The sequence below is a fragment of the Amblyomma mixtum genome, chromosome 6 (genome assembly GCF_055824585.1).
Source record: "Amblyomma mixtum isolate Tamu chromosome 6, ASM5582458v1, whole genome shotgun sequence".
NCBI classification, from domain to species: domain Eukaryota; kingdom Metazoa; phylum Arthropoda; class Arachnida; order Ixodida; family Ixodidae; genus Amblyomma; species Amblyomma mixtum.
This window is the reverse complement of record NC_143017.1, coordinates 46,303,844-46,330,602: the sequence shown is the minus strand read 5'-3', so window position 1 is coordinate 46,330,602 and position 26,759 is coordinate 46,303,844. Positions and strand designations below refer to the sequence as shown.

General features: G+C 46.5%; 1 pseudogene across 1 annotated transcript; it reads right to left on the bottom strand.

The window, feature by feature from the left end:
* Nucleotides 1–1,459: 1,459 nt before the first annotated feature.
* LOC149338976 (uncharacterized) lies at nucleotides 1,460–25,988 on the bottom strand (annotated as a pseudogene). The gene is made up of 3 exons (XR_016283857.1): nucleotides 25,911–25,988; nucleotides 5,005–5,312; nucleotides 1,460–2,457 (listed from the first exon to the last, which is right to left on the bottom strand). The product of XR_016283857.1 is annotated as an uncharacterized LOC149338976 (transcript).
* Between the last annotated feature and the right edge of the window lie 771 nt (nucleotides 25,989–26,759).

Sequence of the window (26,759 nt, the reverse complement as noted above, 5' to 3'; positions counted from 1 at the left end):
TTCCTTTCTCTCTCTCTTCACAGAAATTGACTTTCCTTTTGAGTCTGCCCCTGCCAGGTGGATTAGTGCTATGCACTCAGTTTGGCATTTTCGCTGTGCAATACTCCACAAAGTGGTTACGCTACGCTGCTGTTTCATACAAGCGGCCAACGCCCTATCATTTGCCATGCATTTTGTGTCCTGTAACCATTTGTTTCCTGCAAGGTGCGATTCAGTAGTTAGATGTTTGGTTTTCTGCTTTAAGTGTGTTCTCCTAGGAATTCAGTTGAACACCTTCAAGGTTCTTTTGTGGAGCTAGTTGCTTTTGAGTGCAAGAGTGTCTGCTGTACATATGCTTTTCCAACTCTGAGAAAATTTGGTGTGCAGCTCCAGTCATGCATTATTTCAATATGGGTAAGAGCATGAATGCAGTCGCAAGTGGTCAGAGGTCAGCTTTCAGACATGTACATTTACGAAAGAAGGGTTAATGAAGATTTGCTTGATCACTTGAAAGCATTTTATTTTGAAGAGGAAAGCACAAGCCCCCTGCAGGGGGAAATTAGGGGTAGTATGTCAATCACAACCTTGAAAACTTGCTACAGCACATTTGAATCACCTGCACAGCCTTCAGTGTTTCATACAAAGTACTATTGTGAGTAAAAGTAAGAGACTGAGACCCCCCACCAAGTTATGAACCTTGCTGCACTGCATTCAGGTGGCACAGTGCCCTCTTAGTGTCAAGACTTGAAAAGGGTACAGGCGGCATAAAAAAAAAATTCAAGGATTATAAAGGACCTACTATGGAGCTGTATTTCAAATTCCTGTGACAAAATCATTTTCACAAAATCAAATGCAAGGGTTTCAAGGGTTTGTGTACACCATAATAATAATGTATACAGAAGTGTACACAAGGAATACATGAGAAGCGAAGGACATACAAGGCAATATACACATGGGAGACAGTATACAAGAGGCAAGAATATGTACAGGTATCGTCTGTGATACTGGTTTTGAATGACAGATGCAAGTAATGATGACGTGTTGTAATAGTATAATCTCATCAGTGCTGCTCAAACTCCATAATGCATATACGTATTTCTTATATGCAGGACGTCAGGCAATTACAGGCCTGCTGGGAGTCGGCTGGCCAATGAACCAGGTCCCAGCAGTGTGGCGGGACCCAGCAGGCTGCAGCAAGGAGTCGCCCTTGATGTGATTTTAGAAAACAGCGTGCAGTTCGATGATTTTCCGGAGGAATTTGAAATCATAGCAAGCGCACAATCTACATCAATGGCAAGTAAATCATCGTCGCAACTGTCGACTGACACGCTATTGTCGACTCAGACGCTACTGTCAACTGAGACGCTACTGGCGCCACTGTCGACCGGGGCGACACCGTCGACCGGGATGCCACCGTCGACAGTAGCGTCTTAGCCGAACGGGGCGTCATCTGTCAACTCCCAGTCGGCAATGTCTGGTACCATCAGAAAAAGAAGGAAGACTGTGCCAGACTGTGAAGATGCCTTGGAGATGCAAGTGGGACGACTTACTGACACCCTCAACGCGAGCGCAGGGCAAGATGAGGACGATTTATTCGGCCTGTTCTTGGGGCAAATGATTAAGAAGGTGCCCAAAGAACAGAAACTGGGATTGCGCGTGAAGCTTTTACAAGTGTTCGAAGAATACACAGCTGTGTAAAACCCTGTTGTCTGACATCATACTTTTCACTCCAAAATGCCTTGGAAGGTGGCACGAAAATGTCACATTGTGCCAAAATGAGGCCTTACAATGTGCAGTCTACCACAACCCTGTTGCATGGAACAGTTACATTTGCTTAGAGCATGGCAGCCTCATGTTTGCTGTTCTGCTCGCAAATAGCACAGCGGCGATATGATGCTAGGCCTTTTCATGTCAGGATAGTGCTCCCAAGGTTTTTATGTACTTGCCCTGAATTACAGTCGTAACATGGGGTACATGAATACTGAATGTTGCAGCTTCCTGAGCCAGAGTTGGTGTAACAAACTGTTGCTGTGCATTCTTGTCACATAGTGCTGTACCCTCACTGACATTGATGGTGCTGCTGCTGTTGTGCGCGCCTTGAGACTTCCTCCTTTGAAATGCCCGGCTGTTGCCGCTGCCAGGAAACCTCACCAACTGTGCTGCAAAGGTATGCCGTGAACAGGTCCCTGGCAGCGGCGGTTCCTAGCATGCGTTGGGGCTAGCTGGAAGTAGAGAGGCTCGGAATTGTCCCCATGTGCTCCCTGAATGCCTTGCCGCCAGCGTCCTGGCACAACATTCCCAAAAGTGTCCTCTCTGTCAATGAAATTTTGAGATCTTGGGTTCCGGATGGTCAGGAAGTTGGGGAGGATGCAGGCAGCCTTCACAACATAATCCACATTCTCGGGAAGCAGGTGGATGGTACGCAGCAAAATTCGCCACCTGGCTGCAGTAATACCGAAGGCGTTTTCAGCACATCGTCTGGAAAAGAAATACAAAGCAACAAGCGTCAGCTTAGAAAGGTTGTGCTTTACGCAAACAATTTATTATGCAACACCAGCTGGGAGCTGCAGACAGCAAGCTCTTTAGCAATAAAATACAGTGCAGTCCACTTATAACGATATCGAAAAAGACGAAAAATATGATCGTTATAACCGATGATCGCTATATCTGGACTGGTTATAAAAAATATAAAAAATAAAAAACGCGGAACATACCTTTGCAGCTCCGAACTTGAATTCGCTACTTACTCTAAAGAATAGATGATGTAGAAAGTAGGCTGTGAAAAACAAACTTTATTTCTAGCGCCAGTAACCGTGTCAAGGGTTAGGCGCGCCGAAATAGTCCGAAATCTGCAGTTGCTTTTGCGGCAGCTTCAGCTTCACAACCGCGGTGTGCATGGATTCCAGCTGCTGCGCGAACACTGGCGGCAATCCTTTAGCGTGCATAAAATCAATTAAGGAGTCGATCGACGACAGTGCACTTTGCGTGGACATCGTGGTCGGGATCAAGGTGCCGCTGTCAACCTCGTTGTCACTGTCGCTGCTGCCGTCGCCACTGTCGCACAACTTTGCCGTCTGTCGAGACAGCACATCTTCGGCGATCGCCTCGTCGGTGACCTCATCACAGAACGAGGCAGCACTGTCTGCAGTCAAAAAGTCCTCCATCGACGCACCACCTGTGTCACCAGTAGGAACGAGCTCCCAGAGCTCGGTTATGTCAGGGGCTTCCACCGTGCTGGTCTCAGTGGGTTGGGGAAGTTCGTCCTGACGCACAAAGCCCGCCTTTTTGAAGCAGTTGCATATGGTTGACTGCTTAACTTCATACCATGCACCGTAAACGAAGCGCACGGCTTTCAAAAGGCTGATCTTCAGGTCAGGGGGCCCGTCTGCATGACCCGACGTGCCAGGAGCTGCGCGGTCAATGGCTAAAATTAGCCACTCCAGCATGCGCCGCCGATACAGGACTTTAAATTTGGCGATCACGCCGGCGTCCAACGGCTGAAGGCCTGCCGTAGTATTCGGAGGCAGAAACATCAATTCGACAGACGTTAGCTTCGGGTTAACGCTGTGTGCGCTACAGTTGTCAAGTAGCAACACTACTTTTCTGCCTTGGCCTTCAATTAAACTGTCGAATTCGAGCAGCCATTCTTCGAACAGGTCGCGGGTCATCCACGCCTTCTTGTTGCTGCGATAGCGGACCGGGATGTGCTGATTCCTAAAGCACGTTGGCTTCTTCGATCGCCCGATCATGAAAGGCTTGAGACGATGGCTCCCGTCCATGCTAACGCACAGCAACACGGTCACCCGAAGTTTTGAGTGCTTCCCGCCGGGGCATCGATCTCCTTTAAGAGCGTGAGTCTTCGACGGCAACATTTGAAAAAACAGAGCAGTTTCGTCGCAATTATATATGTCCTTCTCCGCGTAGCGCTCCAGCACGCTGGGCAGCTTTGTCTGCAGCCACTGCTCCTTTGCCTCTGTGTCCAAAGACGCCGCTTCCCCTACCACGTTTTTGTAAACGATTCCGTGCCGCTCTTTAAAGCGCTGAATCCAGCCTCCCCCAGGCTCAAAATTTGGCCGTCCCAGAAGAAAAGCGAAGTTTTTCGCTTTGGTGGCAAGTATTGGCCCACTAATAGGCACATTATGTGCGCGGGTTGTGATGAACCACTGGTAAAGCGCCTCTTCAACATTGGCGTACAAGGGGTCTCTAACCCTTTTCCGCTGATCGGCATGGCCGCTGATAGCTCCTGCCTTCACAATCGCGGTGCTCCCGTTTTTCAAGATGGTTGATATCGTCGACTGGGCGAGCTCATACTTCTTCACGAGGGCGCTCACCTTGAAGCCGCGTCGAGAGTCTTGCAAAATATCCATCTTCGTGTCAAGCGACACAGCTTTACGCTTTGTCGGCGCCATCTTCGAACTGGGTTGTAGTTGTACCGATGGTTGCACACTGCTTCGGCGGCGTCAGCCTGCTATCGCGAGAGAGAGAGTGGGTGCGGCTCGGGCGCCACCGCGCCGCTGCTTTGCTTGTCGCTTTTTTTTTCTTTCTCTCTCTTTTGGAGCGACTGTGACCGACGCGCATGAAGCAGCTAGCACCATCTTGTGGCGCGCTGCGCCTACTCAAGTACTCTCCGGTGCGCGGGCGGCGCGGGACGCGCAGCGTGGAAATGGCGGCAGATACGAACTTACGGAGGTAAACATCGCGTCGTCTCGACATCGTTCGTTTCAGGGAACTAAGCAACGCAAATGTTACGATTATTTTGCACGGAAAAAGCCATTTGGACGGCAATATTTTGATCGTTATATCCGATATGCGGTGAATAACCTATCGTTACAAATGGTTTTTTTCCCCATAGACCTAATGCATAAAATGACACTTTCATGTCGACCCATCGTTATAACCGATATATCGTTATATGTGGTATCGTTATAAGTGGACTGCACTGTATGTCAAAATGACATCTCAGGTGTAATTAGTGCTTCTGAGGCATTATCAAGGCTTGTAAAATAGCACCAGATCAGATCGTACCTTGCTCTGCTTAATCTGTAGTTGAAGACCCTTTTTTCATCCTCTAGGTGCCTTGAGCGGTACGAGCGCATGAAATCTTTTCTCAATTGGAATGCCTCGTCCCCCACGAAGGCACATGGGGCGGTCACACTCGTCCCGGGCAGTGTCTCAAGTTGAGGGATGTCTAGACTTCCCTCGGTGAAGGCACGGCCAAAATCGCACTTCTTGAAGGTGCCTCCATCGCTTAGACGGCCCTCCGCACCCACGTCTACAAGTACATACTTGCATTCGCTATCGACAATAGCCACGAGGACAATTGAGTATGTTCCCTGAAATTAAAGGTATAGCAGTGACAGTTAGCACAGGCAGTGTCACATAAGTCTCAAATGCTCCTAGCTCAACATGGCCAGGGCATCAGTGCATTCTATATGAATTGTAGCACCACTTGTTCGCTTAACCCAAAATTGAACTTGTTGCCAAAAAGGCAAGGAGGTGAAGCTGTGTCTAGCCTGCACCGGACTGACACCTGCGATATTCAGGCAATCCAAGGTTTAATGAGACATACTAGCATGGTATAGACCCGGGGTTGAAATTGAAGTTTATTTTTCGCTCTTAGTGGTACAGGTATCACTGGGAGAGAAAGGACGCAGGGAAAAAAGCTGCTTGAATGCAGCTTGAGAGGTGCCGTACGCCCACATTGCTGAGGCAACATAATGCCTCAGTTGTTTACAAAGCAGCTACAGGTGAGGCAGTTGAAAAAAAAAACAACTAAAGTATCAACATGAATGAAATATTTACAGTAGCATTTAAACATTCGCATCACAATCACAACAAAAAGCGACATAAATACTCAAAACCAAAAGCATCATATCATCCAAGTGTACTAGATAAGTAGAATTCACCCGTGTTATAGTTTAAGTCACAGTTCAGAGGAAGTTCTCACTAAAATGTCTTCAAAATGGTACAAAATTGTTTTTAGGCTCTTCACTGTGATGACTCTGGTGACCCTAGAAATTAAAGCCTGTTTTCTGAAAGCACGTGTTAACTTCACCACCAGATGTGTCTAACTAAATTCAACCACGTCTCATCCTCAGACGGCACATTTTCGGTTTTTGGGACGCATTGTAAGGGCATATCAATGTGCCAAATGGCACTTGGCGGTAGCCTGCTCTAACTTGCGTTTTATTAAGGCGGAAGCCTTTAATGCCTCATCGTTGTAAGCAGCAGTTGTCGACAGAAATGTCACGCTTTTCAATTGGTCGAAATGGTCGTGACGTCACAGTGCGCGAATTTCAAACGGGGCCAATTGTACTTTGGCTACTAACCACGCAACCAATTAAAGGGATCGTATAGTGATGCTCCAAGTGGGACTGAGTTTAGTTAATTGCTTGCTTAAACCAATTAGCCTAATTAACCTTTCTAGTCAGACCAGTTAGTTAGTTAGTTAGTTAGTTATATGGGGTTTTATGGCGCATAAGCAACTATGGCTATCATGCGCCAAACACAAGGTTAGATGATGTTATGTTAAGTGTATAGAAGTTACATTATATTAAACTTAAAACATTGGCTTTCTTTAGAAACTTAAAAACAAGTGAAAACTCGACGAGTGTTTGCTCGCCTAAAAGCAATGCGGGATGAAATGGAATGTGTTCATTGTAAAATACCGTAAAAAACTTTTTTCGAAGTTCTTCGAGATGTGAACAAGAGATTAAAATGTGATTCACTGTGAGCTCCTCTCCACACATTTCACACACAGGTCTGTCTTTTTTTGTTAATAAGAAGTTATGGGTGATGTGTGTGTGGCCTATGCGTAAACGACATAAAATTACTTCGATAAAACGTTCTTTATGACGGCATGATTTCCATTCTTTCAAAATAGGCTTTACAGTATGCAGCTTGTTGTTTCTTTCATTTTCCCAAGAAGCTTGCCATTTGGCTCTTAGTTTGCTATGCACTAACTTCATGTAATCCCTCGGAGGCAGACCCACATGTTTCACCTCCATGGCTCTGGCTTGTGCAGCACACGTGTCGGCTCTCTCATTATCCCTAATGCCAACGTGACTAGGAACCCAGCAGAATTTTATAACATGTTTTCGTGTTGTGACCTTTACTATATTGTGTATGATGCTTCCAATCAGTGGCTCTGTGGCATTTTTGGAGTTTAATGCTGTAAGGACGCTCAGTGAATCTGTATAAATGATGCTCTTTTTGATGTTTTCATTTGTTATTTTCTGTACCGCAACACTAATAGCATAACACTCCGCGGTGAAAACTGTAGCACATGAGGGCAGTCGTACTGCATTTTCATTTTTTCCTTGTATTACTGCGCTTCCTACATGAGCATGAGTTTTTGACCCGTCAGTATAAAATGCAGTGTAATTTCTGTATTTTTCTTGTAGTGCTAGATATTCTTGTATTATATGGTCGTGTGGTGTACAGGTTTTACTGAAGCGTGTTAGTGTGACGTCACACACTGTGGGGAGAGTGTACCACGGTGGTAGCGCTTCGTGTCTTGGCGCAATATTTTTAATTTCGTTTAGTATGTCCAGAGCTTGGCATTTTTCTTCGAAGCGTAAGAGAAACGGCTTAATCGCGTGAGGCTTGTTATTGAAGAGTATTCGGGATGGGCATTTCGTCACAATTGGGTAACAGAGATGTTTGGGCTGAGAAAGGATTTTGAGGATGTATGTACAAGTTAGTGCAGTTCTTCGATCTTCTAAGGAAGGTTCATTCATTTCCACATACAGACTTGCTATTGGTGAGGTTCTGTAAGCACCTGAAGACAACCTTAAACCAAGATTGTGGATTGGATCCAGTCGTTTTATGTAGGATGGTCTTGCTGAGCCATATACGATGGACCCATAGTCTAACTTAGAGCGAACTAGAGAACGATATATATGTAACAGGCATGCCCTATCAGACCCCCAGCGTTTTCTTGACAGTAGTTTCAGTATATTAAGGGCCTGGGAACCTTTTTTCTTTAAGCTATTTATATGTGGCAAGAAAGTGAGCTTTTTATCGAAAGTTACTCCTAGAAATTTATGCTCTTGTTTGACAGGTAATGGGGTCTGGTTTAGATATAGTGTGGGGTCGGCCTGTAGGCCTCGTCTCAAAGAGAATAGAACCGCTACTGTTTTCTGCGGAGAAAATCTAAATCCGTTTCTATCTGCCCAGGTGGCCAGTTTATTTATTGTTATTTGTATCTGTCGCTCACAGGTAGGTATGCTGGAAGACGTGCATGCTATTTGGAGGTCATCTACGTAAACTGAGTACATTATGGATTTTGGGATTACTTTTCCTATGGAGTTCATTTTGATGACAAATAAGGTCGTGCTGAGGATGCACCCTTGGGGTACACCAGTTTCTTGGAAAAAAGTCTTGGAGAAGGTTGCGCCTAGGCGGACTCTGAACGTGCGATTGGTCAGGAAGTCGCTCAAACAGCTCAGCATCCTGCCGCGGATACCTAGGTCCGCTAGGTCACGGAGGATACCGAACCTCCACGTGGTATCGTAAGCCTTCTCCAGGTCGAAGAAGACCCCGATACAGTGTTGGTTGTGGATGAACGCTTCCCGGACTGTGTTCTCGAAGCGGACAAGGTGATCGGTTGTGGAACATGTCTTTTTAAACCCGCATTGATGTATATCTAAAAGTTGCCGGGACTGAAGTATGAAGGTTAGTCTGATGTTTAGAATGCTTTCGAATGATTTTGCTATGCAGCTAGTGAGTGCTATTGGCCTGTAACTTGTGGGGCTAGTTGGTGGTTTGCCAGGTTTTAGGAAGGGTACTATGATGGCTTCTTTCCATGCATGGGGGATTTCTCCACTCATCCATATTTTATTGAAAAATTTTAGGAGAGCCTCTATGGCAGTCTCAGAGAGGTGAGCAAGCATGGCATAATGTATACTGTCTGGGCCTGGTGCTGTCATTTTACCGGATGTTAGTACTGTGTTTAGTTCGTGTATTGTAATAAGCTGATTGTAGTCTTCATGTATGCATGTTCTGAAGGGAAGTTTTTGTTTTTCTACTATTGTTTTGTGCTTTTGAAATGTGTGTGTGTAGTTGGATGCGCTTGAAACTGTGGAAAAATGCTCCCCCAATATGTTGGCCTGATCTTCTAATGTTGTTTGAGTACCGGGTGTTGTTAGCATTGGAAATGTGAATGGAGTAAAATTTCCAGTGAATTTCCGTACCTGCTCCCACATTTTCTTTGATGATATTGAGCTGTTTATGGAGGATATGTACTGTTGCCATGATGCCCTTTCTGCATTGCGTCTAATGTATCGTGCTTTGGCTCTAGCCCTTTTGAAGGTGAGCAAGTTCCCTGCAGTGGGATATCTGCGAAGGTTGCCCCAAGCCTTGTTTTGCTGCTTTTTAGCCAATGTGCATTCATTTGACCACCAAACTTTATGTGTTTTTCGTGCAATTTGAGACGTTTGTGGGATGGCTTCTATTGCTGCAGATATTAAGCATGTGACAAATTTTTCATTTATTTCTTCTATTGTAAGGGTTTCGGCATATTCTTTTTCTAGTGTGGCCTTCGTTCTGAAAAGTGCCCAATCGGCGAGGTGAATTTTCCATCGCCGCGGCTTAGTAGGGAGGATGGAGGTAGCTGATGTTAGCTTTAAAACCGTAGGTAAGTGATCACTTCCCCGAGGGTCGTCTAAAACATCCCAAATAAAATCATTAAAAACCGATGGTGATGCAAACGCTAAATCTAGGCAGGTCATTTTTCCAGAGCTGGGGCAGCAGTACGTTGCTTTTCCTGTGTTCATTAAACATATGCTATGTGAAAGAATAAAATCCTCGATGAGCTGACCCCTGGAATCAGTATGCTCTCTTCCCCAGAATGAGGAGTGTGCGTTAAAATCCCCAATTATGACATACGGCTCAGGCAACTGTCCCAGAAGTTCTTCTAGGTCATGCATGGTAATTGTGTTGTGTGGTGGTATGTACACAGAACATATTGTTATTGTTTTATGGCTAATGATGTTTACTGCGACCGCTTCTAAGTTCGTCTTTAATGATACCTCTGTTGCAGGGACATCGCTTTGCGTAATGATAGCGACGCCTCCTGAGAGTCGGCTAGCTTGTACTCGGTCTTTCCGGAAAATATTATATTTTTTAAAGATGTTTGTGTGCTGTGGCCCAAGGTTTGTTTCTTGCAGGCACACAGCTGTAGGTGCCATTGTTTTGAGCATATCGGTTATGTCTGTGTAGTTTCTGTGTAGACCTCTACAGTTCCATTGTATTAGATACGCCATTGTGATAAGTTGGGGATTGAGGAAAGTCACTTATTCTCAGGAGCAGTGATTCGTGGTTTCCCTTTTTTCTCTAGGGAGTCTCGCCGCCGCTGCAGCGGTGGCGAACTAGGAGTTGTATCCATCGCCACTTTCGTGGCGCCGGATTTCCGCGGAGACGCCGCGGATGTGTGTGTTTTAGATGTCGGCGGACTTTCGCCGACATCCATATCCTCCACGGTGGACGTGGGGGATGCTTCTTGGTTGCGATGGCCCGTGGCCTTCGCATTCGTCTTTTTTGTTGGCACCGCTGAGCCAGGCCCTGCTCCAGCGGCAGAGTCTTTTGGGCCAGCAGGTGCCTTCTTAGAGGGGTGGGGCGACAGGTCCAGTTCAGCTGAGCTGTTCTGGGTGTCTGTCGCCGAGGATGTGGCTGCTGAAAGTGGGGCCTGAGGGCCTCCAGCGAGGATCGCGTGGTCTTCTCGCGAAAGTTTCAGCCCTGTGGACTGTACCACCGACTTCTGTGGTGGGGACTTGGGTGTCGACACCAGGTCCACCGGATAGACCTGTGTGCCGACAGAAACTGAAGGCGGCGGCCGTCCCCGCGTCACCGCTTCAGAGTATGTCCCTTTCTGTTGGAAAGAGACGCGTTTTTTTGCTTCAAGGTAGGACAGGTTTTCTGTGGTCTTCAAAGTTATAATTTGTTTTTCTGTTTTCCAGACTGGGCACGACCTGGAGTACGCGCCATGTGCGCCATTGCAGTTGACGCATTTTGCTGTGCGTTCGCATCTTTCTTCTGTATGTGAGTCTTCTGCGCATGTGACACAAGTTGGTTTACCGCGGCAAGCCAACATGCTGTGTCCAAAGCGCTGGCACTTAAAACATCGTCTCGGATTTGGTATGTATGGGCGGACTTTGCAATGGAGGTATGCGGCGTGGATTGAGTCAGGCAGGGTTGTGGTATTGAAGGTTAAGACAATGTGTTTTGTCTTGATTTCTGCATTGTTTCTCCGGATGGTTATTCGTCGGGCTGCTATTACTCCCTGTTCGGCTAGTTCTTCTTCCATTTCAGCATCGGTACTCTGTAGGAGTTCATATTCTGATATGACGCCTTTTGAGTGGTTCAGGGTGCGGTGCGGGGTTACCTGTACGCTCATTTCTCCAAGATTCTGTAGTGACATTAGTTTGGTGCTTTGTTCTTTTGTGTTTACTTCTACAAGGAGGTCTCCGGTTCGTTGCTTTTTGGCTTTGTAGTCTTTGCCTACACAACTTTTTAGGGTGTTGGCGATGACAAATGCAGATAGGTTGGCTACCGGTACATCAGTGTTTGAGTGAAGCATAAAAAACTTCGCAAACGCTTCTGGCTTCTGTGGACTTAGTTTCTTCACATCGGTGCGACCCCTTTTCGGGGGCCGATCAGATTTTTTTGCACATTTTTCCATACGGCATGTATAAACTAAGGGTTCCTGATAATTTATCGCCTCTGATTCACCCTTATACACAGAGGAAGGTCCCGGGACTCCCCGCCTGGTAGACAGACGAGGAGCCCATCGGCCGAGGATTGACCACTTCCTCGACCGCCACCGTTCAAGGTTTCTTCCCTCCACCTTTCAACCTATCGCCACGGTACGGATGACAGCTTCGGTATGGGAGCTAAGGGTCCGTGGTGGCGCCAAGCACCAACACCTCGTTACACAAGGTGCCCTTGCGGGTTCTAGTCAGACCAGATAAATAAATAAAACCGAGTAGGAAATTGGTCGAGCTTGGGAATCGAACCCCGGTCTCCGGAGTGCGAGACGAGCACGCTACCACTCCGGTCTCCGGAGTGCGAGACGAGCACGCTACCACTCCGCCATGCCAGCTCTATGGTTTGGAATGAACAAAGGTGCGTCTAGTGAATACGGTGTCTTCGTTCACTCCCATCTTCCTCCATTCCTGTTACTGCGAGGTTTAGGTGTCCACCGAGATATGAGAGACATACATTTCCTTTCCTCAAAAACCAATTTACCGACGAGCAATGCGTGGCACTGAACAGGCGATGGCGTTCTATGGACTCTCTGGCAGCGTTGCAAGACGCTGTCGTGTTCCGCTCTTAGAAGCAAAGCCTGACATCTTAACCACACATTAGTGACACAAGCAGCAACACTGCGCTTAAGGCTTTCGCCTCACCGCACTTTAGGTGAACAAAGTGCCGCCCTGAATTTTGTTCTTGCGACCCCTGTTTTAATATTTTCAGCAGGTCTCGTGCTATTAAGAACAGCGGTTTGTAGCAGTGAAAGTACAGTGTTGGAATGTTGCTGTCGAGGCTTCACCAAAGCGAAAATTTGATGACAAGAGGTGCTTTTAGCTGCAATGCAACAGTTGTCTTTCTTCACTGAATCGTGGGGCAAGGTAAAGCCTTTAATCTGCCGTCAGAGTGCCTGTGCCGCAGAAGTACACGAGAACAATGCATGATGCCACTTCATGTCCTGTCACCATGATATGTACCGTACACTAATTGGAAAGATCAGTGACTAACTGGTTCAACTGAAGGTGTTTCTCCGGTAACAGCAGGACTTTTTTGAAGAGTGTGACAAAACTGTGAAAGAAACTGTGCCAGCAAGCTTCATTATTTCCCCATCAGATTGTAATATTCTGAAAGCCTCTTCCCTGACAGGTTATTTATGAAAAACTGCTTGCTTGAAGATGCAGGCACTATTGATATCAGCATGAACAAGGAATTTGGAAAATAAGCCTCTCACACAGTACTGGTGTGCCTGAAGAAATACCAAAGGCAATATTGTCCCATTAGTTGCTAGCTTGTGACACAATACCAGAATTATCACCGTCTGCAGTGTGCCGAGCCTCTGTACTTACAGCTGTACACCTCTGTACCCCATCAAGCATGCATAACAATAGTAACCTACTTCACAAAGATGCAGTTACTTCTGCAGCCCCCAGACCGACTTGTCTAGTCCACTCAGGTTCCACACACATAATCACTCAGTGTCAGTTATTTACACTCGTCACTTTACTTTATCACAGAAATTAACCTATATGGGCAGAGCCTGTCTCAAGTAAGAAATTTTATCTTGTGTAATTGAAGTATCTGCTTCCAGAATTGGGAGGGCAGACAATGGCGACATGCTTTCCATCAACTGCCCCCAAGCAGTTTGGGAACTGCCATCGCAACCTGAAACCTTCTGCAATTCCTTTCCAGTCTGCATTTGTAGGTGTCTAGAAGCAGTGATCAGTACTTTTGTGAGGCAAACAGTACCAGTCTTACAAAAAAAGTCACATGCCAGGAAGCCAATGTGCAATGTGGTATATGTGGTGCTTGATTGTTTTAGAACTCAGACTGTGCAGGACCTACTACTTTCCCACATAAGTAATGAACAAGATGATTGTTCAACTTTTTCGTATATGAAAACATTAAAAAATTAAAATATGAAACTGCTTTTTTAATGCATTTGGATGCGATAATTCCCTCTCCCTCAGACAGGAGTCTATGGGGGGCACAACCGCCTGGTCTCCATTCATCTGTGAAATACCAGCAACACTGACCAAAATTACATATTGGATTCTCACCAAAAAAACTGTGCAGCAGTTGCTTTCGGACCAAGCTGCTTGAAAGCAAAGTTGCACAGGCAACAGATTTAGCTGCAAAGGGTCACCCACCTTCATGAAGTGGTCTTTGAGTTGTCTCCAAATGGCTCGGCATGCAGCATGGATGCATCGCCTTGCAGTTTCAATGCCTACTCGAAAGGCGAGTGCAACATTGCAATGTCTTGCCCCGAAGCCAGGTAGCTACTTCTTACCACTATTGGCAGTCGAACTGCTTCTAGCAACATCACTGTAGCGAGTGCCCAGACGCGAGCGGCGCGAGCCAGCACCCGGAGAATGGAGATGCGTACCTCTGGAGATGCGTACGCCCGACGCGGCGCTCAACGTGCCAGCGCGTGGCGCGACACCTCGGAAGTGAGATTGGAGTTGGGCCTTAAGCTTTCGGGCTGGCATCACAGAAAATGTGAAGCTCCAGCTGGGCATGCTCTTCTTTCAAGGCGACTTTACGAGGTACGGAAATGTGGCGAAGCTCAGAGAGTTGTTTGCCTGCAGATGTACTTGACCGATGGGACATTTGGTGCCGTTTCTCATTCCAATCTGTACCTCGCTCCCAAAGGGTCTGAAACAAGATCTTCGTTGTAGTAGAAATTGGTGCAAGGAAACCAAAGGGGTTGAAAATACACGTAGACGCTTGCAGCGAAAACCTCTTTGTGTCTTGCCGCGATCTCAAAAATTCTATAAGGGTGTTCATCTCAAACATGAAATCGTCTGGGTGAGGCCTCCATTCGACACCCAGGATCTTGGTCATTGTAAGCTCCGTTAAGCTGCCTCGTGCATTCTCATTTTCGAATAACATCGTCGAAAGTTGAATCGAATTCAATTGCGTTGTGTTGTGTTGGGTTTATTGGCGCATAAGCAGCTAAGGCTATCATGCGCCAAGAACAAGGTATGAAAAAAAAATATGTTTGAGCAGAGTTTGAAAACAAAGTGGATAAAAACGGTGGTGTAAAGGGCCTAAAAGTTATTTTTACTAAGTAGCTGATGAAAGACAAGAATTAAAAAAAAAATGTCTGATAGCAGAAACCTTTAAAGGTTGGGTTACCTCCGCAGACATCCTTGGCTCGGCAAGGATTTCGAGGCTCCCAACAGCTCAGATAAAGACCTCAGCCTCCTTCTCGTGATTGAGAAAGTGGCTGAGGTGTATAATTGTATGTAACGAAGCACAGGGTGAGTAGATTAGAGTTGATGAAGAATACTGGCTTCCCTTAAAAAGCTAAAAACACACGGTATACTGACAAGTGCATCTTTGCCTAAAATCAATGCTGGATGAAAAGGAATGTGTTCTTTGTAAAAGGTAGTAAAATGTTTTTTTCTTAGTGATTCAAGTTCTGTACATGAGAATAATATGTGGTTTACTGTTACTTCATCTCCGCACTTTTCACAAACAGGTTTGTCTTCTTTTGTAAGTAGGAAGTTGTGTGTGAGATGTGTGTGTCCAATACGGAGGCGGCATAAAATAACTTCGATGAAACGTTCTTGGTGGGAGCATGACTTCCATTCTTCTATAAATGGTTTTACTAAGTGGAGCTTATTATTACCTTCAATATTCCATCCAGACTGCCATTTATCTCTGAGCTTAAACTGTACTAACTTCATGCCATCTTTGTAGGGAATGTTCACTTTCTTTATTTCTTTGTTGCGAGCTTTTCCAGCACATTCATCTGCTTTCTCATTGCCAGCGATTCCAATGTGGCTGGGAACCCAGCAAAATTTTATGTCTTGTCCTTGTATTGTGGCGCTGGTTATGTTATGTATGATATCCCCGATTAGTGGCATCACTGCATTGCTATGGTGAAGTGAGGTTAGTATGCTCAGAGAATCAGTGTAAATGATACTGTTCTGAATGTTCTCATTCATTATTTTTTCTACAGCCAGTAAGACTGCGTAACACTCGGCGGTGAAAATGGATGCACACTCAGGTAGCCGTACTATTTTTTCCCAATAATTCTGAACTACAGCACTTCCCACGTAGTGCGCCGATTTTGATCCATCGGTATAAAATGCTTCGTATTCTCTGTATTTTTCCTTGAGTGCTAAATATTCTTGTAATATCTGTTCATGTGGTGTATGTTTTTTCCGAAATTGTGTTAATGTGAAGTCGCACACAGATGGTAGGCAGTACCAAGGCGGGAGTGGATCAGGTTTGCGGGCAGTATTAGGTAATATGTTCATTATGTCTAGTTCTTGGCATTTCTCTTCAAAGCGGAGAAGAAGTGGTCTGATTGCTAGAGGTTTGTTGGTAAATATTATTCGAGATGGACACTTTGTAACGAGTGGGTAACAGATGTGTTTAGGCTGGGAACGGATCTTTAAAATGTATGAGCATGTGAGCATTGTTCGTCTGTCTGCAAGTGGTGGTTCATTGGTTTCTACGTAAAGGCTTTTTATGGGTGATGTCCTGTAAGCACCAGTTGAAAGACGCAAACCCATATTGTGCACAGGGTCCAGTCGCTTCAAGTACGACGGCCTTGCTGATCCATACACTATGCAGCCATAATCTAAAACGGAACGTACTACAGAGCGATAAATCTGTAGAAGGCATACCCGGTCAGAACCCCAGTGTTTGCGTGAAAGGACTTTAAGTATGTTCAGTGATAGCGACGCTTTCTTCTTTAGTGCGTTTATGTGAGGCAGGAAAGTAAGCTTTTTATCGAAGGTGATGCCTAGAAATTTGTGTTCCTTTTTTAAAGGCAGTGTGGTTTGGTTTAGGTGTAATGTGGGATCTGTGTGCAAGCCTCGTTTGAGTGAAAAAAGTAAGGCTACTGTTTTCTGTGGTGAGAACTGGAAACCATTCTTGTCTGCCCATGTTGCCAGTTTGTTGATTGTAAGTTGTACTTGTCTTTCACATGTAGATATATTGGAAGATGTGCACGCTATCTGAAGATCGTCGACATAGACTGAATATGTTATGGACCTTGGTATAATTTTGTTAAGAGAATTCATTTTTACAATAAAAAGAGTTGTGCTTAGAATACACCCTTGAGGCACTCCATTTTCCTGAATAAAATCCCTTGATAGGGTTGAGCCTAGACGAACATTAAATGAACGGTTAGTCAAAAAGTCTTTAATTGAGTTCAGTATTCTGCCACGGATGCCAAGCTCAGCTAAGTCCTGGAGGATCCCGAACCTCCAGGTAGTATCATATGCTTTTTCTAAATCAAAAAAGACGCTAAGACAGTGTTGCTTGTGTATAAAAGCTTCTCTGACAGTATTTTCAAGGCGGACTAGGTGGTCTGTAGTGCAGCATCCCTTTTTAAATCCACACTGATGGATATCAAGAAGTTCACCAGATTGAAGAACAAAGGTTAGTCTTATATTTAGGACACTCTCGAAGGATTTGGCAAGGCAACTAGTCAGGGCTATGGGTCTATAACTGTTAGGGGAAGTTGGGGGTTTACTAGGCTTAAGAAGCGGTACAATAATAGCTTTCTTCCAGGCTTCCGGTATTTTCCCAGACATGAATATTGTGTTAAAGAATCTTAAAAGTGCGTCCACGGCTGGCTCGGAAAGATGCGCAAGCATTTCATAGTGTATTTCGTCGGGTCCTGGAGCAGTTTTTTTGCCGGCAGATAGTACTTTATTGATTTCTTGGAGGGTAATTAGACAATTGTATTTTTCATTTGTGCCTCCACTTGTTGGGAGCCTCTGTTTTTCAGCTGTGTTTTTGTATTTTAAAAAAGACTGTGTATAGTGAGATGAACTTGAAACTGCAGCGAAATGTTCCCCTAGTATGTCTGCCTGTTCCTCTATGCTTGTTTGTGTGCCGGGTGTTGTTAAAAAAGGAATTGTGAAGGGTGAAAAGTTTCCATTTAATTTGCGAACCTGCTCCCACATTTTTTTAGATGTCATCTGGCTGTTAATGGATGAAACATAACTCTGCCATGATGCTTTCTCGGCACCCCGACGGACGTACCGAGCTTTGGCTCTTGCCTTCTTAAAATTAACGAGATTTTCATGTGTAGGATACCGGCGAAATTTACCCCAAGCTCTGTTTTGTAGTTTTTTTGCATCCTTGCACTCTTTTGTCCACCATATTTTCTGTTTTCGTTGCACCACTCCTGACGACTGTGGAATAGCTGTGAGTGCGGCAGTTATGATACAATTAGTGAACTTTTCATTTATCTGGTCGATGGAGAGATTATCTAAAAGTATATTTTCTAAATTTGCCTTTGCTCTAAAAAGTGACCAGTCGGCGAGGTGCAGCTTCCAGCGCCGTGGCCTTGACGGGATTATTTCCGGTGGGGATGTTAAAGTGATTAGTATAGGGAGGTGGTCACTGCCATATGGGTTGTCAATGACATCCCATTTAAAATCATTAAAAACAGAAGGTGAGCTAAAAGACAAATCTAAAAAGGTCATTTTCCCCGAGGCAGGGGAGCAGTAGGTGGCTTTTCCTGTATTTAAAAGACATACATTGTTTGTGAGGATAAAATCTTCGATTATTTGACCCCTAGAGTCACAGTGCTCGCTTCCCCAAAAAGGGGAGTGAGCGTTAAAGTCCCCAACTACTAGATATGGTTCTGGAAGTTCATTGATAAGTTCTTGTAAATCGTGGAGTGTTAATGTAGAATGTGGAGGAATATATACAGAACAGAGAGAAATTGTTTTATGGCTGACGACACTGACCGCAACAGCTTCAAGCTTCGTTTTGAGTGCGATTTCTCGAGCAGGGACGCCGCTTTGCACGACAATCGCGACGCCTCCAGAGAGTCTATTTGCCTGTTCACGATCTCGTCTAAATGTTTTATAATGCTTCAGGATGTTCATATGTTGCGGACCTAAATTGGTTTCCTGGAGACATAAGGCTACGGGTGACATTGACCCTAAAATGTTTTTTATGTCATCGTAATTTCTCAATATTCCTCTACAGTTCCACTGAACTAGAAAAGCCATGTTTATGTTTTGGGGTAGGAGCAACGAGAGGTTTACTTATGTTCTGGGGCCGTTATGGTAGCCCTGCCTTTTTTTCGCTCAAGAGAGCTGTTCCGCCGCTGTAGAGCAGGCGGGCTGGGAGTTTGGTCCATCACCTCGGAAGAGGTGCTGGACGACCGCGAAGAAGCCGCGGGTGTGTGGGTGTCAGGCCTCCCCCGACGGGGGGAAGTCCTGCGGGATGCTGACTTGTGGGCCGGCACTCCCTGGCTTGTAGTTGGCAGAGCAGCTTTCGCTGTCTCTGCCTGGGGCGTGGATGGCACTGCCACAGGCGCGGTGGAAGTGGCCGCGGCAGGTGCCGGAGCGCTGTGTGGTGCTACGCCCCCGCGCACCACATCAGCGAAGTTAGGTTTCGCTGTGAAGGAGAATGTGTTGGTAAGCGCAAAACGCCTCCTCGCTTCTTTGAATGAAATGTTTTCTTTGGTCTTAATGGTGATGATTTCTTTTTCCTTTTTCCAGGACGGACACGCCCTGGAGTATGCAGCGTGATCTCCTTCACAATTCGCGCAGCGTAGGGCTGCGTCGCATTCCTCAGAAGGGTGGTCCTTCGAAGCGCATTTCGCGCAGGTTTTGCGGCCGCGGCAACTCTGTGAGCCGTGGCCAAACTTCTGACAGTTAAAACAGCGGCGGGGATTGGGTATGTAGTGTCTGACGGTGATTTTCAGGTATCCAACATCGATTGTTTCGGGCAAACTGCTGGTGTTAAACGTGAGGACCATGTGTTTGGTGTCTATTTCTTTGTTGTCTTTGCGGATTTTGATTCTGTGCACGTCAATTACATTTTGATCAGAAAGTCCTTCAAGCATTTCGGTTTCTGTTAGGTGGATGAAGTCAGCCTCTGAGATAACGCCTTTAACTGTGTTAAGAGATCGGTGGGGAGTCACGGAGACAGAGATGTCCCCTATTAAAGCAATGTTTGAGAGTTTCGAGCATTGGATGCTCTCACGGAGTTCGAGGAGTAGGTCGCCGCTGGACATTTTGGATACCTTGTAGCCAGGCCCTAAGGTATCTGTTAAACATTTGGTTACAAGAAATGGGGATATTATTCGAGCTTGCTTTTGGTCACTGTTGCTATGTATCACATGAAACTTTGAGAATGTAGGTTTCTTTTTCGAAAAAAAGTCTGATGCTTCGTTCCGCACTCTTTTGAGAGAGCGATCTAGTTTTGAAAGGGGGGGAGCCATAAAAAAATTTGGTTTTTCGGTCATGGTGGCAGCCACCCACCATGGAGTCCAACAAGGGGACGCGACAGGAACTTGAAGGCAAGTCCTGCCCACGCCAGCTGTACACCTTAACTATAACCTAATATGACTCAACACAGGGTAGTTGGTCACACACGGTTAACCCTCGCCGCCAGGAAAAAGAGGAAAAATTGAAGAAGAGAGGAGGATACAGGAAAGTTGTAAGAAAGGAGATAGGAAAGTGAAAGATGGAGAGGAGAACAGGAAAAGGCGACTGCCGATTTCCCCCGGTCGGGTCAGGCCGGAGGTGCCGTCTACAGGAAGCTGGGGCCAAAGTGGTGTGTTGCCTCCGCCGAGGGGCCTTAAGGGTCCAAACGCTCGGCATCGGCTCAACCACCAGGATTCCCTTTTCCCCGGACACGGCGATGCCACGCACGGCTAAGCGCGGATGCTCGGGTCCGTGGTGACGCATTGTTCACCATCATCCCCCTGAGGGGATGTCCCTGCGGATGCTCGGGTTAACCCCGTGGTGTCGCCACTCACCAACGTCTGCATGCTGCAGACGCCTCCCTGCGGGGAGAATTCAATTGCCACTTGCATAGATGCATGCCTGCCATGTGCACAATGTGCTGCGATTCTTGGCAGATGCGCTCTGCCTACTCAACTATATCAGCGCCTGTCACCAAATCGTCCACATATAAGTCGTTCTTGAGTACATTCGCGGTCCTCGGATAAATGTCTTGCACTGACTCAATGTGATACCTCAGAGTTGCCGCGAGCAAAAAGGGGCTTGATGTTGCCCCGAAGGGCACTCGTGTCATTCGGGACTCTTTTAAAGGAAGAAGAGCTTGTGACTGCTTGGGAGGTCGCTCATACCAGAGAAAGCGCAAGGCGTCACGGTCACTTTCGATCAGCTGCATTTGGAGGAAAGCCTTTTCTATATCGGCCATGACAGCTATTCTGTGGGTTCGAAACCTGATTAAGATGTCTGAGAGGTTTGGGTCCAAATTTGGTCCAGCAGAGAGAACATCATTTAGCGAAAGCTCACCTCGTGCGCTCGAGGAGGCATCGAAGACCACCCTCAGCTTAGTTGTTTCGCTTGTCGGTCTGACAACGCCTCGATGCTGGAGGTAATAAATAGGTCCCTTTGGGGACTCACCATTTTCGTCGACCTCCTCAGCGTGCCCAGCAACCAGGTATTTTCTCAGCGCTCGGTCGTAAACTTGCATGTCACCGTCGTTTCTTATCAGCTTTGTTGTCAACGACCGAAGTCTCTGCGCAGCTATGGCCTTGTTGTCTGCCAAATCTGAGGCATTTTCTTTCCAGGGCAGAGAGACCTGATAACGGCCATTTCTGTAGGTGACGCTTTCTTGAAAGATTTGAAGAACTTCGTCTCCCTTCTCTGGTTTCTGTGCCAACGATTCCAAGATTTTCCAATTCCCAAAATGACTTCAGCTGCCTGGAGAGGTCACCGTTTTATTTCTCAGTGGTCACCAACATGCGCATGACTCCGGTGGTTGTCAAACAGGTCGTCGCTGTGTTTCTTGCCACTCTACCCTGCAGCGTCCACCCGAAGATGGTCTTCATGGCGACAAGCTTGTCGTAGACCCGCTTGACACTTCCAGTGGCGACGTCCCAGTAATGGTCAGCGTCAATCAGGAGAGAGACTCCGGTGTTATGTCAATGGTCGTCCGAGACCAGGTCCGCGAGCTGGAGCCCTTGGTCTGCAGCCAGGCTGGTAGCGGATGCATCAGGTGGTGGCAGGAAGTCCCCGGAAATCTCTGGAACCTCGAGAGCCTCGATTCTTATTACGTGGTCATCATGCCGGCTTCGTAGACGCAACTCGACTCTGTTGCATGTTGTGACGTCTGGCACAGTGGTCCCAAAGGCGTGAATGGCGAGACGTTCTTCTCCCACCACTTGAAGTTTGAGACGCCGGGATACTTCTCGCTTTACGAATGTTCTCTGGCTGCCACCGTCGAACAGAATCCTCACCAAGGCGCGCTTTTGTTTCGATTCCGCCCAGGCTTGTGCTGTCTGTAGGAGCACGTGGGGAGTGCAGCCAGTCTGCGCCACCTTAAAGATGTCTGCACGACAACCTCGAGAGGTGCAGAACCGTTTCTTGAAAGGGGTGGTGTCGACTTGCTGAGATCGCAGACGCCAGTAGCGTGCCGGGCGGAACATTTCGCGCACTTGAGCCACTTTACTGTTCGGCAATCGGCTGCTCGATGATCCCTTTTCGCGGATTTTAAGGTGCACTGAAGAGGAATCTGAACTTGTCTTTTTGCCGCAGGAACTCGATCTACACGTTCCGAGATTTCTGAAAAACTTCAATTCATTGCCCTGTGTGGCCGATTTCCCTAATTAAATCGAATTAACGTCCGGCTTCCGCCTTTTTTTTAAATTCTCCCTCGTAAGGTGGGCGGAGTCGACCAACGCGTGGAGCGCCTTTCACCCAGTCCCGTGGCAGCTTGCCGCTCTGCCATCGGCGGAGTAATACGTAGTAGCAAATAGTCCGTGCGTAGTTTTATTTTTTCTGGCTTATTTTGTGGCTATATTATCTGCGAATGAAACTATTTATTCATGAAAACCTAAAAAACAAAATAAAGCAAAAGCAAAGCCTCCACGAAGCTGGCTAAAAGGCACTTCACGCGTTGGTCGACTCCGCCCAACGTACGAGGAGAATTAAAAAAATAAAGGCGGGAGCCGGACGTTAATTCGATTTAATTAGGAAAATCGTCCACACAGGGCAATAAGTCACGGTTTCTAAGAATGCTCGGAACGTGTAGATCGAGTTCCCGCGGCAAAAAGACAAGTTCAGAATCCTCTTCAGTGCACCTTTAAAGCATCGTCTTTCTTTAGCTGGGATCTCTTTCTTGGCTTCTGGCGCAACGGAGGCCACGCAGTCTGCCGTAACGTAGTCTTCTGCCCCACAGACGGAGCACTGTGACTTGCAGCCCTTTACCGCGAAGACGGCTGCAGATGGTGGCTTCCCCTTAATGCTTGGCTCCCTCGGTTCAACATCCCTGTTCAGGGACTGTCGGCTGCTGCACTGTGCTCATTCTCTGTTCTTCACTTCCGTTGCCAAGAAATCGAGGAAATCTTGGAGCTCGTCTTGGGGAATGGTTGAAGTGGCAGCCTTCCTCCGGTAGTATTCGAGGCCAAGTTGATCTGGGATACTCTTCCGAAGGACAGTCAGCAACAACACGCCGTACGTGCTCGATGTCACGTCCAGTGCCTCGAGGCTTCGGACTCCTGACTGTACCTCATCATAGAGGGTCCTGAGCCTTTCTGAGTCATGGAGGTTGTTTACCGGGCGAACACCGAGCAAGCAAGACATGTGTTCTTGGATGGTGACGTCTTCTCTCCCAAATCTTTCGGTGAGAGTCCTGATGGCAATTCTGTAATTTTCATCGCTTAGGGATAACTCTTCAATAGCCGCAGCCGCCTTCCCTGTTAGATGACTTGTCAGGTACTGAAATTTATCGATTGATGAAAGAGCCTTTTTGTGGATTGTTGAGTTGAATTGATTCCAAAATTTCTGCCATGATCTCAGGTCTCCATTAAACTTGGCGATTTCCAACTTCAGAAGTTTGGTTGTTGCCGATGGAAGCTGGCTCGTGGTAATGCTGGCGTGAACTGAAAGCTGAGAACTAGGCTCGGAAGGTTCCCCCGTTACTGATAGAGTTCTTGACCGGTCTTCGCAAGAAGTTTGGTTTCGTGGGGCTCTTTTTATTTGAGTCTTCGTGATGCTAATCTTCTCACTGTAAGCAGATACGGCGGCTAATTCTGCGTCAAGTTCCTGTAGGTCTATTTGCTTCTCAATGTAGTCGTTAACCGATTTTAGCTCTTCTGCTTGCTCGATAAGGAGGTCAAATTGTTCTTCAAGCTCACCGCTTTGTGCTGCAGGCTCTTGTAGGAGGGCGGTGGCTGCTGCGATGATCTTTTCGATGGCTTGACGAAGTGCGGCTTGCTTCTTTTGGAGTCGTTCTGTGGCGTCTTTGATGGTAGTTGACTAAGTTCTAATTCTGTTTCTTTCAAACTTAGGTCACTGTCTCACAGTACAGTTAGCCCCACAAATTTAAAATGTCTGAGCTGCACTAGGGTTCTTATACTGCGCGTAGACTCGTTCGGGCGGCGGGGGCCGCGCACGCAAGAGCCTCCAAAGAACGATGCTCACTCGACGGATTCCGCTTTGAGACTAGAGGTTTATTTGCAATAGTGTCAGAGCACTGGAAGGAAGAAAATAAAACACACACAGAGGGAAAAGAGGGAGAAGGAAAGCAGGGGGGGGGGGCACTGAAAAGAGAGGCCATCTGCAGCTTCGGCCCGGCCGGGCTCATGACCTTGAGGCGTAGTGGCGTCTTGCGGCCCCGATGCGCAAACCTCGTCGTTGTCTCGAAGCCGGCATGCTCCTCTATTTTCTGCCTTCCGCGCTCCGGAACACGGGGACCATCTCCTATTTTCTTCAGCTGGTCCTTAAGGGTAACGGAGTGAATTCCAAGAGAAGGCGAGCGAGGCAGGGGGCAGCAGCAAGTTCGGTGGGGGGGAAGTTTGCAGGAACACGGTGGACGTAGCTGGCAAAGGACAGGGCTGATTAGAGAGCCATAGGGGAGGCTTTGCCCTGCAATGGGCGTAGTCAGGCTGATCATGGTGATACTGGCAGAAGAGCTTGCTCATGTTACAATTTTCATTTGGTAAATATGTGCTTCTTTTACATGCACACAGCTTTTAAAATGACTAGCCAAGTGATAATTGTATTGAGCTTCATAATGTTTTAGCTCTGAATAAAGGTTTGCAGTGAAAGATGCCTGCACTTGGTCGCAATATGTTACTGCTTTAGGTACATATAAATGGCGACATGGCACACATGATCAGTACATTCTAGTTGCATTGTTTTTTTTTTCAAGGGGTTAAATGCAGGATAAAATGAAAGGGGCATTGGAATTAACTCTTACTTTCATTATTGTCATTCATATTTGCAGGCACCCGGAGAAATGCACGCACACCCAGCGCTCCTTCTCTCAGATGAGCAAGCTAAGGTATCATCCAGCATCTTAGTTTCTTTTGAGCGCTTACAGCTCATTACAGTGGATTTTTTAGATGGGTTTGCTTTGCTTTTGGCAATGTTCTGGGAATTTAATGTCAAGTACACCCCAAGAGCAAAGCGGACTTGTCTGTTGCTTGAAACAATAAAGGGGCTTGATCCTAGTGAGTGCCTCGAGAGTGAGTTTCGGGCAGCCACAGCAATCACAACAATGACTGAGAAATAAAAGTTATCAGTGTTGTACATTTGTGGCACTATTTATTGAAGAATTGCTATTCCCAATGCAGATTGAGCACCATACTAATGTGCTAACTGCACTGTAACCATAAAGGAGTTGTATGAGCAAAAATTATTCTGCTCAAAGATCATAATCCATTTTGCTCACTAAAGCACAGTTCACTCATCAGCGAACAGTAACTGGTGAAAGTACAATGCACCATTTTCCAGCACTCTTTTGTAGATGTAGAGCAGATCGATCCTGGAAAACATATGACCAGCTTGCTCTGAAGAATATGGGAAATAAAAAAAATGGTAGGATACTTTGTAAACACTTGAAGCTCCTTTCGAAGGAGTAAAATAACATCAGGGCTGATACTCCTTTCAGGAGTATAGTTACTCTAAAAAACGGACTCCTGGAACTCTACCTGAAAAAGTGGAGGATGCTGCTTCAATATGGTAGTTTTACTCCTGCGGAGAAGTGCCTGCACTCTATTGCAGGAGTAGTACAGTACTCCATGAGTAGGTGTTCGATCACTCTTTGTCTAGAGAGAGTTATTGAATTCTGGAGAAAGGAGTGGAATATGGGACAAGCGAATACTCCTCTGGGCACTCTTTTAGTTCTAAGCGTGCATGTGGTGCCTGGTGCTGTTTGCTCCACAAGTGCAAAAGAAGTTACTGAACATTCACATTCTGTCCTTTATCGCTTTGGCTAACCTGACCACCACTGCCTTTCGGATCATGGTGCTCTTTGCCTTTGAATCTGTTCAGTTCACCCGCTTCATGCACCTCCATGGGGTTGAAATACACTACTCTGCAGCATACACGGCAGAAGGCAATGGACTGGTCAAGTGCAGCAATGGCTCATTATTATCAGAACTCCGCAAGGCCTCCCCATAAAATAAGCCATCATAGGTGACTACATTAGAGGAAGCAGCATTCACTGTAAACACAACATTCAATGCCAGCACTGGCTTCAGTCCATTTATTTACTCTTTGGGTACATTTCAAGGCTACCAGCGGAACGCCACTACCCAATGAGCAACCCCTCCCTCACGGATAGTCTTCTGGTTGTCCAAGCACTTCGTGCTGAAGCTATGGCTAACTCTGAAGAAGCTCAACATAACTGAAAGAGCATTTATGATAGAACACACCGTCTACATACATTCAGTGTTGGTGATTTCGTGTGGATTCGCCGCCAGCAACCTGTGCTTCAGGAACTTGAGAAACTGCCCCCTCGCTTCAAAGGCATCTGCTGCCTAGTAGAACGTCTTACACCTGCCACATTTAGAGCCATCCATGTTTCAAGCCCATCAAGCAAGCACCCGGCTCAGTCAAGAACAGTGCATGTTTTGCAACTTAAACGTTATGTATACCCAAGCTGAAAATGTTATTATGGGAATATTAATGGTCCCAACTCAAAAGGTTTATTGGCCCATTCCCAGTAGTGGGACCAGCAGCATGTGGGAGGAGAAGCTCACTGAAAGAAAAGCTTAAAATCATTGTCTTTATTTATTGCAGGTATTTTGTCTCAGCTGCTGTGGCGACGCACCTGCAAGGGCGGCA